Here is a 16,223-nt window from a genome sequence, read left to right on the forward strand (position 1 = left end):
ACTGTACTCTGCCAGGGCGAGAGACCCTGTCTCAAAATAAACAAAAACATAAGAATTTTTTTTTGTCACTGTCGAAATCCCATCTGAAAATAATTAGTAGGATAACAAAATTTATTTAATACCGCACATTGGGGGATTATCTAAATTTTGCTCCAAGTCAGTTTATACTTGGTTTTATGTATTTACATACACAATGTTTTATTTATTTTTTTATTTTGAGACAGAGTTTCGCTCTTGTTGCCCAGGCTGGAGTGTAATGGTGTAGTCTCGGCCCACTGCAATCTCTGACACCTCCTGGGTTCAAGTGATTCTCCTGTTTCAGCCTCCTCAGTAGCTGGAATTACAGGTGCCTACCACCACACCTGGCTAATCTTGTATTTTTAGTCGAGATGGGGTTTTCATCATGTTGGCCAGGCTGGTCTATGGAACTCCTGACCTCAGGTAATCCACCCACCTCTGCCTTCCTAAGTGCTGGGATTACAGGCGTGAGCCGGCACATAATGTTTTTTAATGACTTTATGGTTATGCATTTTAGAATATATCTTTCTTTGCCCAAATATTTATTATTTATTATTATTATTATTTTTTGAGGCAGAGTTTCGCTCTCGTTGCCCAGGCTGGAGTGCAATGGCGTGATCTTGGCTCACTGAAACCTCCGCCTCCTGGGTTCAAGCAATTCTTCTGCCTCAGTCTCCTGAGTAGCTGGGATTATAGGCATGTGCTACCATGCCCTGCTAATTTTTGTATGTTTAGTAGAGACTAGGTTTCATCACGTTGGTCAGGATGGTCTTGAAGTCTTGACCTCATGATCCGCCTGCCTTGGCCTTCCAAAGTGCTGAGATTACAGGTGTGAGCCACCGTGCCCGGCCTTATTTTTATTTTTTTGAGATAGAATCTCGCTTTGTCACCCAGGCTAGAGTGCAGTGGCATAGTCTCAGCTCATTGCAACCTCTGCCTCCTGGGTTCAAACAATTCTCCTACCTCAGACTCCCCAGTAGCTGGAATTACAGGCTCACGCCACCATGCCTAGCTGCTTTTTGTACTTTTAGTGGAGATGGGGTTTCACCAAGTTGGCCAGGCTGGTCTCAAACTCCTGACCTCAGGTGATCTGCCCACCTCGGCCTCCTTAAAGTGGTGAGATTACAGGCATGAGTTACCATGCCCAGCCTTTATTTTTATAATGTGCTACGTTTGGGGAGAATAGGAAACCAAGGAAAGTTATGATGAGGGTACATTAAATTAAAAAGAGAATCTTGGGAGGAGCCAAGAAGTATGAGAAAGAATGAGTACAAAAGTTAGAGCATTAGGAGAGAGTGAAATTGGAGAAGCCCAGGAAATAAAGTGGTTCAAGAAGACAAAATGATAAATGGGAAAATGCTTTTTGGTAGTCGTAGATGACTAGAAAATTATTCCTCAATAAATAGGTCATATGCATTTATGTCTGTATCTTCTTAACTGTTAATTTCACAACTGAGTGATGAAATGATGCAGTTAGCTCAATGGCTGACATATAGTAAACACTTAATGAGTATTATTTATCACTACTTCCACCTGTCATTGTTCACTTACTCCCTCAATATAGAAAACTGAGAGTTGTCCTTGAATTTTTCCTTCTCAATCCCAATATCAAATCAATTACTGAGTCTCATTGACTATACTTCCTCTATGTCTCAAAAATACATTTTCTTGTGTTTATTCCAACTGCCTCTGTCTTTGTTCACATGTGTAAGCCTTTCTGCATTATTTTTCCCTTTGCCTGTAAGGTCCCTTTCACCTTGGCCTCAATACTTGGCTCAAGTAGCACCCCTTTGTAAATTTTACCTGAATGTCTCAGCCAGAATGAGGCATTTATTTCACAGTGCTCTTTTAGCAAGTAGTAGAGATTTCATTTGAGGCACTTAATTTGTAGTCATTTATTTGCATTCCTGTCTTTTAATTTAAACATAGCCATTCAGGCATAGTGTTCTAAATATGTTTGTTTCCTACCTCCCATATTGATACATGGTAACCAGTTAACAATATGTTGATAAATTGAATAAGTGAAAATATTTACATAAATAGTGTTTATATAACTAAAAATAGGTGTCTGATGAGTTTGGTGATTTCATTGAGGGTACACTTAGTCCATTGTCAAGGTGAATTGAAACTTTAAAACTTAATTTAAATAGGATACACTTGTGAGTGGTTCAAGCATTTTAGGGAGAACATATGTGGTAATGGTACAGAAATATATTTTGGAGGTACTTGTTCTTTTTACTTATTTTTAATTCTATTTTTGTTGGACTAGGGGAAGTACTCGTTCTTATGAGTTTGCTTATTAGTCAATAAAGATGTAAGGAGTTGCCCAAAAAAGAGCCTCTCAAGGTTGTAATTAACTTCTGTAACAATTGCTTTCTATTGAGGTGTGATGTCTCAGATTCATTTCCTGTATTTCTTTTTTTTTTTTTTTTTTTTTGAGACGGAGTCTTGCTCTGTTGCCCGGGCTGGAGTACAGTGGCATGATCTTAGCTCACTGCAACCTCCACCTCCCGGGTTCAAGCAATTCTCCAGCCTCAGCCTCCTGAGTAGCTGGGACTACAGGCGCATAATACCATGCCTGGCTAATTTTTTGTATTTTTTTAGTAGAGACGTGTTTTCACCGTGTTAGCCAGGATGGTCTTGATTTCCTGACGTCGTGATCTGCCTGCCTCGGCTTCCCAAAGTGCTGGCATTACAGGTGTGAGCCTTTGCGCGTGGCCTATTTAATATATAGGTTAAATTCAAAACTTTACCTCATTAATAATTTTTTTTTTAAGACCATTTTTTAGCTGGGCATGGTGGCTCAAGCTGGGATTACAAGCATGAGGCACCATGGGAGACTGAGGCAGGAGGATCTGTTGAGTCCAGGAGTTCGAGACCAGCCTGGGGAAACATGGGGAGACTGTCTCTACCAAAAAAAAAAAAAAAGTTATCCGGGCATGGTGGTGTATACTTGTAGTTCCAGCTATTTGGGAGGCTGAGGCAGGAGGTTCACTTGAGCCCAGAAGGTTGAGGCTGCAGTGAGCTGTGATCTAGCCATGGCACTGGACTTGGTGACAGAGTGAGACCTCGTTTCAAAAGAAAAAGACCCTCTTTCAGAGCAGTTTGTAGGTTAACAGCAAAATTCAGAGGAAGTTACACAGGATAATTTTTTTAAATGGTAAACTTCAATATTTAAAAATTGAGGCTCCAGGCACGGTGGCTCACTCCTGTAATCCTGGCACTTTGGGAGGCCGAGGTGGGCGGATCACCTGAAGTTAGGAGGTCAAGACCAACCTGCCCAACATGGAGAAACCCCATCTCTACTAAAAATAACAAGATTAGCAGGGCATGGTGGCACGTGCTTGTAATTCCAGATATTCAGGAGACTGAGGCAGGACAATTGCTTGAATCGGGGAGGTGGAGGTTGCAGTGAGCCAAGACGGTGCCATTGCACTCCAGCCTGGGCAACAAGAGCGAAACTCCATCTCAAAAAAAAAAAAAAAGGATTTGGTGTGTGTGTGAATTTCGTTAGCAGATACACTTCAGTACACTTGCTTAACAGTTTCAGAAATAAATGGTTAAGATTTCATATCAGGCCAGGCTCTGTGGCTCATGCCTGTAATCCCAGCACTTTAAGAGACTGAGGCAGGTGGATCACTTGGGGTCAGGAGTTTGAGACCAGCCTGGCCAATGTGGTGAAACCTCATCTCTCCTAAAAATACAAAAAGTAGCTGGATGTGGTAGCAGGCACCTGTAATCCCAGCTACTCGGGAGGGTGAGACAGGAGAATTACTTGAGCCTGGGAGTTGGAGGTTGCAGTCAGCGGAGATCACACCCACCGCACTCCAGCCTGAGCAACAGAGCAAGATTCCGTCCTTAAAAAAAAAAAAGAGATCTAATATCATAGATACTACTTTCACTTAAGTGGACCTGTAGATAAATGAAAGTAACTTTTCTCTTTAATTTTGTGCTGCTGTTTTTTTCCCCCACCCCTTAGCACAGCAATGGTGAAATGTCTCCTAGGTCATTTAGGGCTGGACAACCAACTGTGACTTCTCGATATAATGAGCTATTACTAAGTTATTATTTTTACAGTTTAACAGATAGCATGATTAAGCAAAAGTTTATTGGTAACTTGAATAAAAGGTTACTGCAGAAAGAAACAGTGCTTATCTATATGCACTGTATAACTGCAAAGTAAAGATGGTAATTCCACATGTGACCTAAAAATAAGACTCCTTAAGGCTATCAGACTTCCTAAGGAAGTTCAGTTATAACTCATAGATTTCATCTGTACACAATTTCGAATGAAAAATATCCTGTAATTTCTATTAAAACTTTTTTTTGGGGGGACCAGATCTCATTCTGTCAGGCAGGCTGGAGTGCAGTGGTACCATCATGGCTCACTGCATACTTGACCTTCCAGGCTCAAGCAATACTCCTACCTCAGCATCCTGAGTAGTTGGGACTGTAGGCTCAAGCCGTCTTGCCTGGCTAAGTTAAAAAAATTATGGTGTGTGTGGAGACTGGGCTTCACCATGTTGTCCAGGCTGATCTTGAACTGGGCTCAAGCGATCCACTGGCCTTGGCCTCCCAAAGTGCTAGGGTTTCAGGCATGAGCCAACCATTGTGCCTGGCCTAAATTTTTTTTTTTAAGACAGAATTTCGTTCTGTTGCCCAGGCTGGAGTGCAGTGGCATGATCTCCACTCACTGTAACTCCTGCTTCCCAGGTTCAAGCGATTCTCCTATCTTAGCCTCCCAAGTAGCTGGGATTACAGGTGCCTGCTGCCATGCCCAGCTAATTTTTGTGTTTTTAGTAGAGATGGGGTTTCACCATGTTGGCCAGGCTGGACTCGAACTCCTGACTTCAAGTGATCTGTCTGCCTTGGCCTCCGTAAGTGCTGGGATTACAGGCGTGAACCATCGTGCCCAGCCTTAATTTAGTTTTTATATTTTCAAACTTGAGTGTATCATTCCAGATGTCAGTTTTCAGTGCAAAGTGTATAGACTTTGTATAGAAGATTCACAAGATTAGATATAGATTCACAAGATTAGATATTCACAAGATATAGAAGATCACAAGATTCACAAGATTAGATATTCACAAGATACAGAAGATTCACAAGTGAAAAGTCTTTTTTCAGTTTATAAAAATAATAACATGTTCATTATATCAGTCATAAAGAAGTTATAATAGTTCTTTAAATACCTCATTCTTCCTCCGTTGCCCTTTGTTCCTGAGCTAATCATTGTTAATGGTTAGGAATGTGTCTTTTCTGTCTTTTTAAATATATGCACAATGCATATGAAGAATTATATGTACACACACATTGTTTTTATATATGTATACATATTTTTTATTATTATTATTATTATTATTTTTTTTGTAGAACTGATATGTTGCCCAGATTGGTCTGAAACTCTTGTCCTCAGGCAGTCCTCCTGCCATCCCCTTCCAAGGCCTCCTGGGATTACAGACATGAGCCACTGCACTCAGCCTGTTTTTTAACAGATAGATAGATGGATGGAGCATAATTATTTTAAAATAGCATCTGCCTATATACTGCTTTGCCTTTTTCACTTAACACGTCTTGGGTATATTTCTGTGTTGGTATGTATTGGTCTAGCACACCTTTTATAAAGGCTACAGAATGTCAGAGGATATTACTACTGCTTAGTATTTCACAAAGCTGAGTTTACTGCTTAAAGTAAAGAGGGTATTGCTGATCAGTTGATCTCTTTTAGACGAGACTTATTTTACATGGGGTTTTTGAGAAGCCTGAAGTTCAAGGATTGGTGGATACGGGCATGATGGATTGGCATTCACTGTAGAAGCATGGTTGCTTGGGTGAGACAGTTATTGATATACTTGGTTTTCAGAAATGTGTTCATTGAAATGACTGTGTTCCCAATTGGCTAGCTTTCAGAAACAAGGGGCTATCAGTAGTGGGTATCACTGATAGGTTTATTTGCAAAAACGTGGTTACTGAGTGAAGTTGTTTAAGTGGATTTAAAATTGGTTATTGTGGTTCTATAGCTATAGAGCTGTCAGGTATTGATTAAGCAATTTAAAACTCATTCTGGTGGCTATTTATGTTACCATGGCTACAGAACAATCAGTCTTTTGCTATTAGTGTGGGAACTCCGTTTTATTCTTGCAGAGACTGAAGATTGTCTAGATCTTTACTACTGTTGTTGATTCGTATTGAAAATGAGGTTTAATATTTTTCTCCTTGAAAGTGAGGTGTGATTTTTAAATTCATGTGTCCACAAGCATCTTCATCCAAAGGGACAATCATTTTTCCCTACATTATTTAAATCCTTTCCATAGTTATTTGCAATTTTTAAAATTGTCTTCTGAATAAACATGTTCTAATCTGTATCATTGATCTACTTGTGTGTCATTTCATCATTTAATTGTTATAGCTTTATAGGATGCTTTTCCATCCACTGGGAAAAATTCCTTCCTATTGCTTTTTATCAGAAATGTTATTTTCATATATTTTTGCTTTCACATGAACTTTAATTATTAGAGACAAGATCTTGCTTTGTCAGCAAGGCTGAAGTGCAGTGGTGTGATCATAGCTCACTGTAATCTTGAACTCTGCTCAAGTGATCCTCCCACCTCAGCTTCCCAAGTAGCTTGGACTATAGATGGGTACCACCATGCCTAGCTAAATTTTTAAAAATGTTTTTGAAGAGGATGTTGTTATGTTGCCCAGGCTGGTCTTGAATTCCTAGGCTTAAGTGATCCTCCTGCCTTGGCCTCTCAAAGCGCTGGGATTACAGGTGTGAGCCACCACACCTGGTCTCACATGAACCTTTTTTTTTTTTTTGAGACGGAGTCTCGCTCCGTCGCCCAGGCTGGAGTGCAGTGGCGCAATCTTGGCTCACTGCAAGCTCCACCTCCCGGGTTCACGCCATTCTCCTGCCTCAGCTTCCCGAGTAGCTGGGACTACAGGCGCCCGCCACTGCGCCCGGCTAATTTTTTCTATTTTTAGTAGAGACGGGGTTTCACCATCACATGAACTTTTAAATCACCTTGCCATGTTCCATCTTCTTCACTTGGTTAATAGTTGCACCGATTGTATCATAATTGTGTGATTATGCTGGTTATGCAAAACATCCTAACACTTAAAAAAGTAATTATATATTAGTTTTTTTGGGTTTTTTTGTTGTTGTTGTTTGTTTTTGAATCAGAGTCTCACTCTGTCACCCAGGCTGGAGTGCAGTGGCCCAATCTTGTCTTACTGCAACCTCTGCCTCCTGGGTTCAAGCGATTCTTGTGCCTCAGCATACCAAGTATCTGGTATTACAGGCACGTTCCACCATGCCCGGCTAATTTTTGTATTTTTAGTAGAGACAGGGTTTGGCCAGGCTGTTCTTGAACTCCTCACCTCAGGTGGTCCATCCGCCTTGGCCTCCCAAAGTGTTGGGATTAAAGGCGCGTGAGCCACCTTGCCCGGCCTAGTCATGTTATTAAAAAGGTTTTTGTATCTTTGAAATTTTCCATTATACGAAAGCAGAGCTAGGGGTATGATAAACTATGTACCCATTACTCAGCTTCCATAAATAACTCATGGCAAATCTTGTTTTATCTTTATCCTACCTGCCCCCTCCTCCATTTTATTTTGTAATTAATTTCTACTTTCATTTGTGAAAATTTCATAATAGTTTTTTATTTGTTTGTTTGTTTGTTTTAAGATAGGGTCTCGATCTGTCTCCCAGCCTGGGGTGCAATATCAGGATCATAGCCCACTGCAGCCTGGAACTCCTGGGTTCAAGCAATCTTCCCACTTCAGCCTCCTGAGTAGCCAGGACTATAAGCACACACCACCATGACTGGCTAATTTTAAAGAATTTTTTTTGTAGAGTTGAGGATCTCGCTATGTTGCTGAGGCTGGTCTTGAACTCCTGGGCTCAAGCTGATCCTTCCACCTCAGACTCCCAAAGTGCTGGGATTATAGGCATTAGCCACTGCACCCAGCCTCAAAATGTATTTTTAAAATATGTTTTAATTTATTTTACTTTTTTTATTTTAATTGGCCAGGCTGGTCTTAAACTCCTGACCTTGTGATCCACCTGCCTCGACCTCCCAAAGTGCTAGGATTACAGGCTTGAGCCACCGTGCCCGGCCAAGTTTTGTTTTACTTTTTTTTTTTTTTGAGACAGAGTTTTGCTCTTGATGCCCAGGCTGGAGTGCAATGGCACTGGCTCACCACAACTTCCACCTCCCAGGTTCAAGCGAATCTCCTGCATCAGCCTCCCTAGTGCTGGGATTACAGAAATGTGCCACCACACCCGGCTAATTTTTTGTATTTCTAGTAGAGACAGGGTTTCTCCATGTTGGTCAGGCTGGTCTCAAACTCCCGACCTCAGGTGATCCGCCCGCCTTGGCCTCCCAAAGTGCTGGGATTACAGGCATAAGCCACCATGCCCGGCTGTTTTACTTTTTAAAAAACTTTAAATAGGCTGGGCACGGTGGCTCAAACCTGTAATCCCAGCACTTTGGGAGGCCAAGACGGGCGGATCACAAGGTCAGGAGATCGAAACCATCCTGGCTAACCCAGTGAAACCCCGTCTCTACTAAAAAATACAAAAAACTAGCCGGGCGAGGTGGCGGGTGCCTGTAGTCCCAGCTACTCCGGAGGCTGAGGCAGGAGAACGGCGTAAACCTGGGAGGCGGAGCTTGCAGTGAGCTGAGATCGGGCCACTGCACTCCAGCCTGGGCGACAGAGCAAGACTCCGTCTCAAAAAAAAAAAAAACTTTAAATAAAAATTACTATAGCACCAACTAAATAACATAAATTTTTGAGACCTAACTGTAATACTATTATCACAACTAAAAAAGCTCATAATTCCTTGATATCCAATGTTTACATTTCCCTTGTTCTCATAAATTTAGTTTGTTCATATCATATGCTGAAATTACTAAGATCTATAATGGGTAAAAGCAAATTTTCTAATATGTTGAACATTATTTTCCCTTTTACTTCTTGTGGAAAATACTTTAATATTTATTAATGCTCCTGAATACAATGAAAATGATTTAACCTTTGATTTGATGATTTAAGATTATCTTAGAGCCAGGCATGGTGCCACATCCCTGTAGTCCCAGCTACTCAGCAGGCTGAGGTGGGAAACTCACTTGAGATCTTGAGTTTGGGCAACATAGTGAGACCTTGTCTCTAAAAGATAAAAAATAATTGTGTCTTGGGATCCATTTTTGAAGGTTCTCTTAAAATTTGTATATGATTCTCATGATAACTCCCTAGGGTCAGTGTTTTACGCCATTTTATAGAAAAAGGAACTTGAAATCTAGAGATTTAAATGAGTTGACCTAAGGTCAGAGGCCTAGCAAAGACAATGCTTAGAATTGTGCCTGACAAATAAAAGATAGAAAAATGTAAATTAAATAGTCAAGAATCATGCCAGGGCTACAACATAGGATCACTGATTCTAGTACCTTCCCTTCTTCTTTTAAAATCATTATATTCTGTGAATATAACTGAGATGGTATGAGATCTCATATTCATATGTTTACAGCAAGTTTTATTTATTTCATAAAATTTCAAAAAGGAAAGAAATTTCAGTGACAAGTTGGCTGACGTAGGAGTATTAATATGTATATGAGGTAATACATAGATAACTATAGGTCACCATATACATGTGAAATAGTATGTTTAAATTGTTAATAAGGGCTGCATGGTGGCTCACACCTGTAATCCCAGCACTTTGGGAGGCTGAGGCAGGTGGATCACCTGAGGTCAGGAGTTGGAGACCAGCCTGACCAACATGGTGAAACCCCATCTCTACTAAAAATACAAAAATCAGCCAGGTGTGGTGGCGTGTGTCTGTAGCTACTCGCGAGACTAAGACAGGAGAATGGCTTGAACCCAGGAGGCGGAGGTTGCAGTGAGCCGAGATTGCACCACTGCACTTCTGCCTGGGCGACAGAGCGAGACTCCGTCTCAAAAATAAATAAGTAAATAAATAAACAGTTAATAATGTTCTGAAAACCTAGTAAACTAATAGAGATAGAGATAAAATTGTATAATCTCAGGGAAGCATTACAGCAGGATATTCCCCCTGAATTTTAACTTCAGCTGAATAGTTGAGGATTGGAAACTCCACTGAAGGAGTTCTTAGTACAATTTAAATAGCCTTACTAGAAGCACACCGCCCAATGTTACCTTTTCTAGTGGTAATGTAAGCATACTTTAGGCATGATGCTTTAAAAAAATCAATCATAAGGCCGGGCACAGTGGCTCACGCCTGTATGGCCGAGGCAGGCGGATCATGGGGTCAGGAGATCGAGACCATCCTGGCTAACACAGTGAAACGCCGTCTGTACTAAAAATACAAAAAATTAGCCGGGCGTGGTGGTGGGCACCTGTAGTCCCAGCTACTCGGGAGACTGAGGCAGGAGAATGGCTTGAACCCGGGAGGCGGAGCTTGCAGTGAGCCAAGACTGTGCCACTGCACTCCAGCCTAGGTGACAGAGAAAGACTCCGTCTCAAAAACAAATACGATACAATGAATAAAGAGTTCGAGACCAGCCTGACCAACATGGTGAAACCCCATCTGTACTAAAAATACAAAAATTAGCCAGGCGTGGTGGCGCCTGTAATCCAAGCTACTGCAGAGGCTGAGGCAAGAGAACAGCTTGAACTTGGGAGGTGGAGGTTGCAGTGAGGTGGGCGACAGAGCGAGACTCCATCTCAAAAAAAAAACCCAAACAAAAACCCAAACAAACTACCTCTAGGATAAAGTCAAAAGCGTCACATTAAAACTACTTATGATTTTTTGTTTGTTTTTTGAGACCGAGTCTCGCTCTGTTGCCCAGGCTGGAGTGCGATGGCATGATCACGGCTCACTGCAAGTTCCGCCTCCCGGGTTCACGCTATTCTCCTGCCTTAGCCTCCCAAGTAGCTGGGACTACAGGCACCTGCCACCCACGCCCTGCTAATTTTTTGTGTTTTTAGTAAAGATGGGGTTACACTGTTAGCCAGGATGGTCTCAATCTCCTGACCTCGTGAATCCGCCTGCCTCAGCCTCCCAAAGTGCTGAGATTACAAGCGTGATGGAGGTAGTATTTTTAAAAAATTGTATAGTAGATAATGGTCAAAAAGCTGAAAGTTCAAGAATAATTTGAAATATTAGACGCTTAGAGGAAATACAGAAACCCCATTAATACTACTAACCAATATTTATTAAGATTTAAGTAGAATATAATTAGGTTTGGTAAGGCTCTAAGAAAACTAATTCCATAATCATCAAAGTCTTAAGGTTGGTATTAATCTTTCCAGTTGTCTTATTTAAAGCTGGTAGTATTATAATCTATGGACAGGTAGGTAAAAGAGATAAAACAGTGAAAATTAGCAATCTATAAAACAGCCTTCATGATTCTTGCCTCTCCCTTCCTCCCTCCCTCTCCCACATCCATCCGTCCGTCTGTCCATCTATATCTATCTGTCTGTCTGTCTGTCTATCTATCTATCTATCTATATTTTTATTTATTTATTTTTGGAGATGAAGTCTTGCTGTTTGCGCCCAGGCTGAAGTGCAGTGGCATGATCTCGGCTCACTGAAAACTCCACCTCCCGAGTTCAAGTGATTCTCCTTCCTCAGCCTCCTGAATAGCTGGGATTACAGGCGACTGCCATCACATCCAGCTGATTTTTGTATTTTTTTTTAGTAAGTGATGGGGTTTCACCGTGTTGGCCAGGCTGGTCTTGAACTCCTGACCTCAGGTTATCCACCCGCCTCAGCCTCCCAGAGTGGTGGGATTACAAGCGTGAGCTACCATGCCTATCCACCTATTTATATTTTTATATCTTTTAATTTGTCAGGCACAGTTCTAAACATTGTTCAAGCGTTACCTCATTTAATCCTCATACAAACGCATTAAATAAGTACTGTTATCCCCTTTTTACTGGTGAGGAAACTGAGATATAAATTAAGTAATTGAGCAATACGCAGTGGCTCTCGTCTGTAATCTGTCCAGGAGAACGATGGCTGTTTGGACCAGTGGCACAGTTCCAAACTTACTAATTTACTGAGGCAGTTGTAAGTAAAGGAAGGCAGGCCAGGTGCAGTGGCTCACGCCTGTAATCCCAGCGTTTAGAGAGGCTGAGGCAGGAGGATCATTGAGCCCAGGAGTTCGAGACCAGTCTTGGCAACATGGCGAAACCCTGTCCCTACAAAAAATAATGAAAAGTTAGCCAGGCCACTATAGTGGTGCGCATCTGTAGTCCCAGTTACTCTGGAGACTGATATGGGAGGATCGCTTGAATCTCGGAGATGGAGGTTGCCCTGAGGCAAGATTGCACTACTGCACTCCAGCCTTGTTGACAGAGTGAGACCCCGTCTCAAATTTCCAAAAAAAGGCAGGTTTATTAGAGAACGTAGGAAAATACATTGCGAGGGAGGCAACCAGCAGCCTGCCAGAGAGAAGCCAACTGCAGAGAAACAAAGGCTTGCTAGAGATTTTATAGGATAGTGTTTATGCAGTATGCTGAAGAGGGCTTTGTGGAGTACTGAGAATGCCAGGGTTGCAGTGAGCTAACTTGCGGGTGTGGTGATAGTTGGGCACAGGGAGATTGTGAGTTATTTGCACAGGAGGACTTACGTGTCCTGGATGATGAAGAAGGGCTGACTTGTGGCTTATCGGCTTTCTTTTATTGCTTTCCCTTGGTCCCACTAGCCTGATTCCTTTTCCCTAATTAGAACTACACATAGTGCCAGCATTTTAGGAGGCCAAAGTGGGAGGATTGCTTGAGCCCAGAAGTTTAAATGGTGAAATCTTTATAAAAAATCAAAAATTTAGCTGGATATGGTGACATGGCCTGTGGTCTCAGCTGCTCAGGAGGCTGGGACAGGATCGCTTGAGCCTGGGAGGTCAAGGCTGGCAGTGATCCATATTTGTGCACTGTACTTCAGCCTGGGTGACAGCATAACCCTGTCTTAAATCAGTCAATTAGTTGATCAATATAAATTAAGTAAGAGTTGCTTAAGGTAACAGCTGAGTTGCAGAGTTAGGATTCAAACCCAGATAGTCCTGGCTTCTTGAGTCAGCGTTCTTTACTACTATCCTGTGCTACCTTTTATTACATAGGTGCATATCATCTATTCTACATAAGTTTTCATGCATGTGTTCCTAGTTACACTGCAGAGATTTCTCTTAGTATGCTAAGTAATCTAACAAGACTTTTTTTTTTTTTGAGACAGGGTCTTGCTCTGTCACCCAGGCTGGAGTACGGTGGCGTGATCACAGCTTACTGCAGACTCGAGCTCCTGGGCTCAGGTGATTTTCCCACCTCAGCCTCCTGAGTAGCTGGGATTACAGGCTCGTCCACCATGCCTGGCAAATTTTTGTATTTTTTGTAGAGATGGGGTTTCACCATGTTGCCCAGGCTAGTCTTGAACTCAAGCAGTCTGCCCACCTAACTCTCCCCAAAGTGTTGGAATTACAGGCACAAACCATGGCACCTGGTCTCAAGACATTTTTTTTTTCTTTTGAGACCGTGTTTTGCTCTTGTTGCCCAGGCTGGAGTGCAATGGCGCGATCTCGGCTCACCGCAGCCTCTGCCTCCCAGGTTCAAGTGATTCTCCTGCCTCAGCCTCTCGAGTAGCTGGGATTACAGGCATGTGCCACCATGCCCGGCTAATTTTGTATTTTTAGTAGAGATGGGGTTTCTCCATGTTGGTCAGGCTGGTCACGACCTCCCGACCTCAGGTGATCCGCCCACCTCGACCACCCAAAGTGCTGGGATTACAGGCATGAGCCTCCACACCCAGCCAAGACATTTTTTAAGACCTAAAGATTTGACTACACAGACAACATTGTTTTGTTATTTGTTTCTCAAAAGGATAATCTCATTTGTCCATAGAAATGAGATATGAGAGGTTATAGTTCCAAGGACCAGATTCCTAACTTTTTTTTTTTTTTTTTTTTTTGAGACGGAGTCTGGCTCTGTCACCCAGGCTGGAGTGCAGTGGCCGGATCTCTGCTCACCGCAAGCTCCGCCTCCTGGGTTCACGCCATTCTCCTGCCTCAGCCTCCCGAGTAGCTGGGACTGCAGGCGCCCGCCACCTCGCCCGGCTAGTTTTTTGTACTTTTTAGTAGAGACGGGGTTTCACCGTGTTAGCCAGGATGGTCTCGATCTCCTGACCTCGTGATCCGCCCGTCTTGGCCTCCCAAAGTGCTGGGATTACAGGCTTGAGCCACCGCGCCCGGCCAGATTCCTAACTTTAATGGAAGTTTTCATAATCCTGTTTTGTCTATATATATATTATATGTCTGTATAATAAAATGATTTGGGAAATATAGTCCCCCTTATTTTGTTTTCTAAAAAAAAATTTGTTTAGAGTTATTATTTCTTCCTTGGTAGAATTTGCTGTTGAAGTTACCTGGCTCAGGAGATTGCTTTGTCTGAAGGTTTTAGATACAAATTCAACTTCTTTAATATATGCCTATTCAGATTATGTATTTATTCTTAAGTAGCTTTGTATTTTTCAAGTAATTTGTCTGTTTAATATTATTTATTGAATTTATGAGCATAGAGTTATTTATAATATTCCCTTATTCTTTTAATACTAGTACGATCTGTAGTACTGTCTCCTATTTTATTCCTGGTATTGGTTGGTAATTTATGTGTGCTTGGTGTTTTGTTTTGTTTTTTTCTTTCGGTTGATCAGTCTCGCTAGGGGCTTACCAGTTTTCTTGATGGCTTCAAAGAGAACCAGCTTCTGGCTTTATTGATCACCCACACACACACCCTGCAGTTTTCCTATTTTTCAATTTAATTTCTGCTTTTATGTCAGTTTTCTTTCTTCTGCTTGCTTTTAGTTTAATTTCATAGTCTCTCTTTCCCTTTCTTTCTCTTTCTTTCTTTCTCTCTTTCTTTCTTTCTTTCTTTCCTCTTTTGTTTTGTTTTGTTTCGTTTTGTTTTTTTGAGACAAGGTCTCACTCTGTCACCCAGCCTGGAGTGCAGTGACAAGATTATGATTCACTGCAGCCTCAACCTCCCAAACTTAAGTGATCCTTCCACCTCAGCCTCCCAAGTAGCTGGGACCTCAGGGGTGCACCATCACGCCTGTCAACTTTTTGTATTTTTCGTAAAGATGAGGTCTTACCATGTTGTTCAGGCTGTTCTCCAACTCCTGTGCTCAAGCAATCCACCCGCCTCGGCCTCTGTAAGTGTTGGGATTATAGGTGTGAGCCACTGCACCTGGCCTAATTTTGTATTTTTCTCATTTCTTTTTTTTTTTTTTTTTTTTTTGAGACGGAGTCTCGCTCTGTCGCCCAGGCTGGAGTGCAGTGGCGCAATCTCGGCTCACTGCAAGCTCCGCCTCCCGGGTTCACGCCATTCTCCTGCCTCAGCCTCCCGAGTAGCTGGGACTACAGGCACCCGCCACTGCGCCCAGCTAATTTTTTCTATTTTTAGAAGAGACGAGGTTTCACCATGGTCTCGATCTCCTGACCTTGTGATCCGCCCGCCTCGGCCTCCCAAAGTGCTGGGATTACAGGCGTGAGCCACCGCGCCCGGCCTCTTTTTTTTTTTTTTTTTGAGGCGGAGTCTCGCTCTGTTGCCCAGGCTGGAGTGCAGTGGCGCGATCTCGGCTCACTGCAAGCTCCGCCTCCCGGGTTCACGCCATTCTCCTGCCTCAGCCTCCCAAGTAGCTGGGATTACAGGCGTCTGCCACCATGCCCAGCTAATTTTTTGTATTTTTAGTAGAGATGGAATTTCACTGTGTTAGCCAGGATGGTCTCGATCTCCTGACCTCGTGATCCGCCCACCTTGGCCTCCCAAAGTGCTGGGATTACAAGCGTGAGCCACCGTGCCGGGCCATTTTTCTCATTTCTTAAGTAGAAGCTTATATTATTGAAATGAGACGTACATCTTTTCCAGTGCAAGCAATTCTAAAAATTTCCATTTGAGTATTGCTTTAGGTGTATGTTACAGATTTTCATTGTCATTTTTTTCATATTCAATTAAACAATTTTCTAAGTAACTTTATAGCTTCCTCTTCATACTGTGACATGTACAGTTACGTAATTTCCAAATATTTGGGGATTTAGTAAGTATCTTTGAATTTAGAAAGTCAAAATTTCTGGCGCTATTCAGTGTGGTTAAAGAATATGCTATGTATTATGTCAGTTCTTTAAACTTTGTAGATAGATGTTGTACATTCCAGAATATGGTACGTCTTGGTGCGT

General features: G+C 42.2%; 1 protein-coding gene across 2 annotated transcripts in view; it reads left to right on the forward strand.

Moving 5' to 3' along the window:
* Positions 1-16,223, forward strand: part of UBE2R2 (ubiquitin conjugating enzyme E2 R2) — a 111,517-nt gene that overhangs the window by 56,565 nt on the left and 38,729 nt on the right. The gene's annotated exons all lie outside the window — the stretch shown is intronic.

This window comes from Chlorocebus sabaeus, chromosome 12 (assembly GCF_047675955.1).
Source record: "Chlorocebus sabaeus isolate Y175 chromosome 12, mChlSab1.0.hap1, whole genome shotgun sequence".
NCBI lineage: Eukaryota > Metazoa > Chordata > Mammalia > Primates > Cercopithecidae > Chlorocebus > Chlorocebus sabaeus.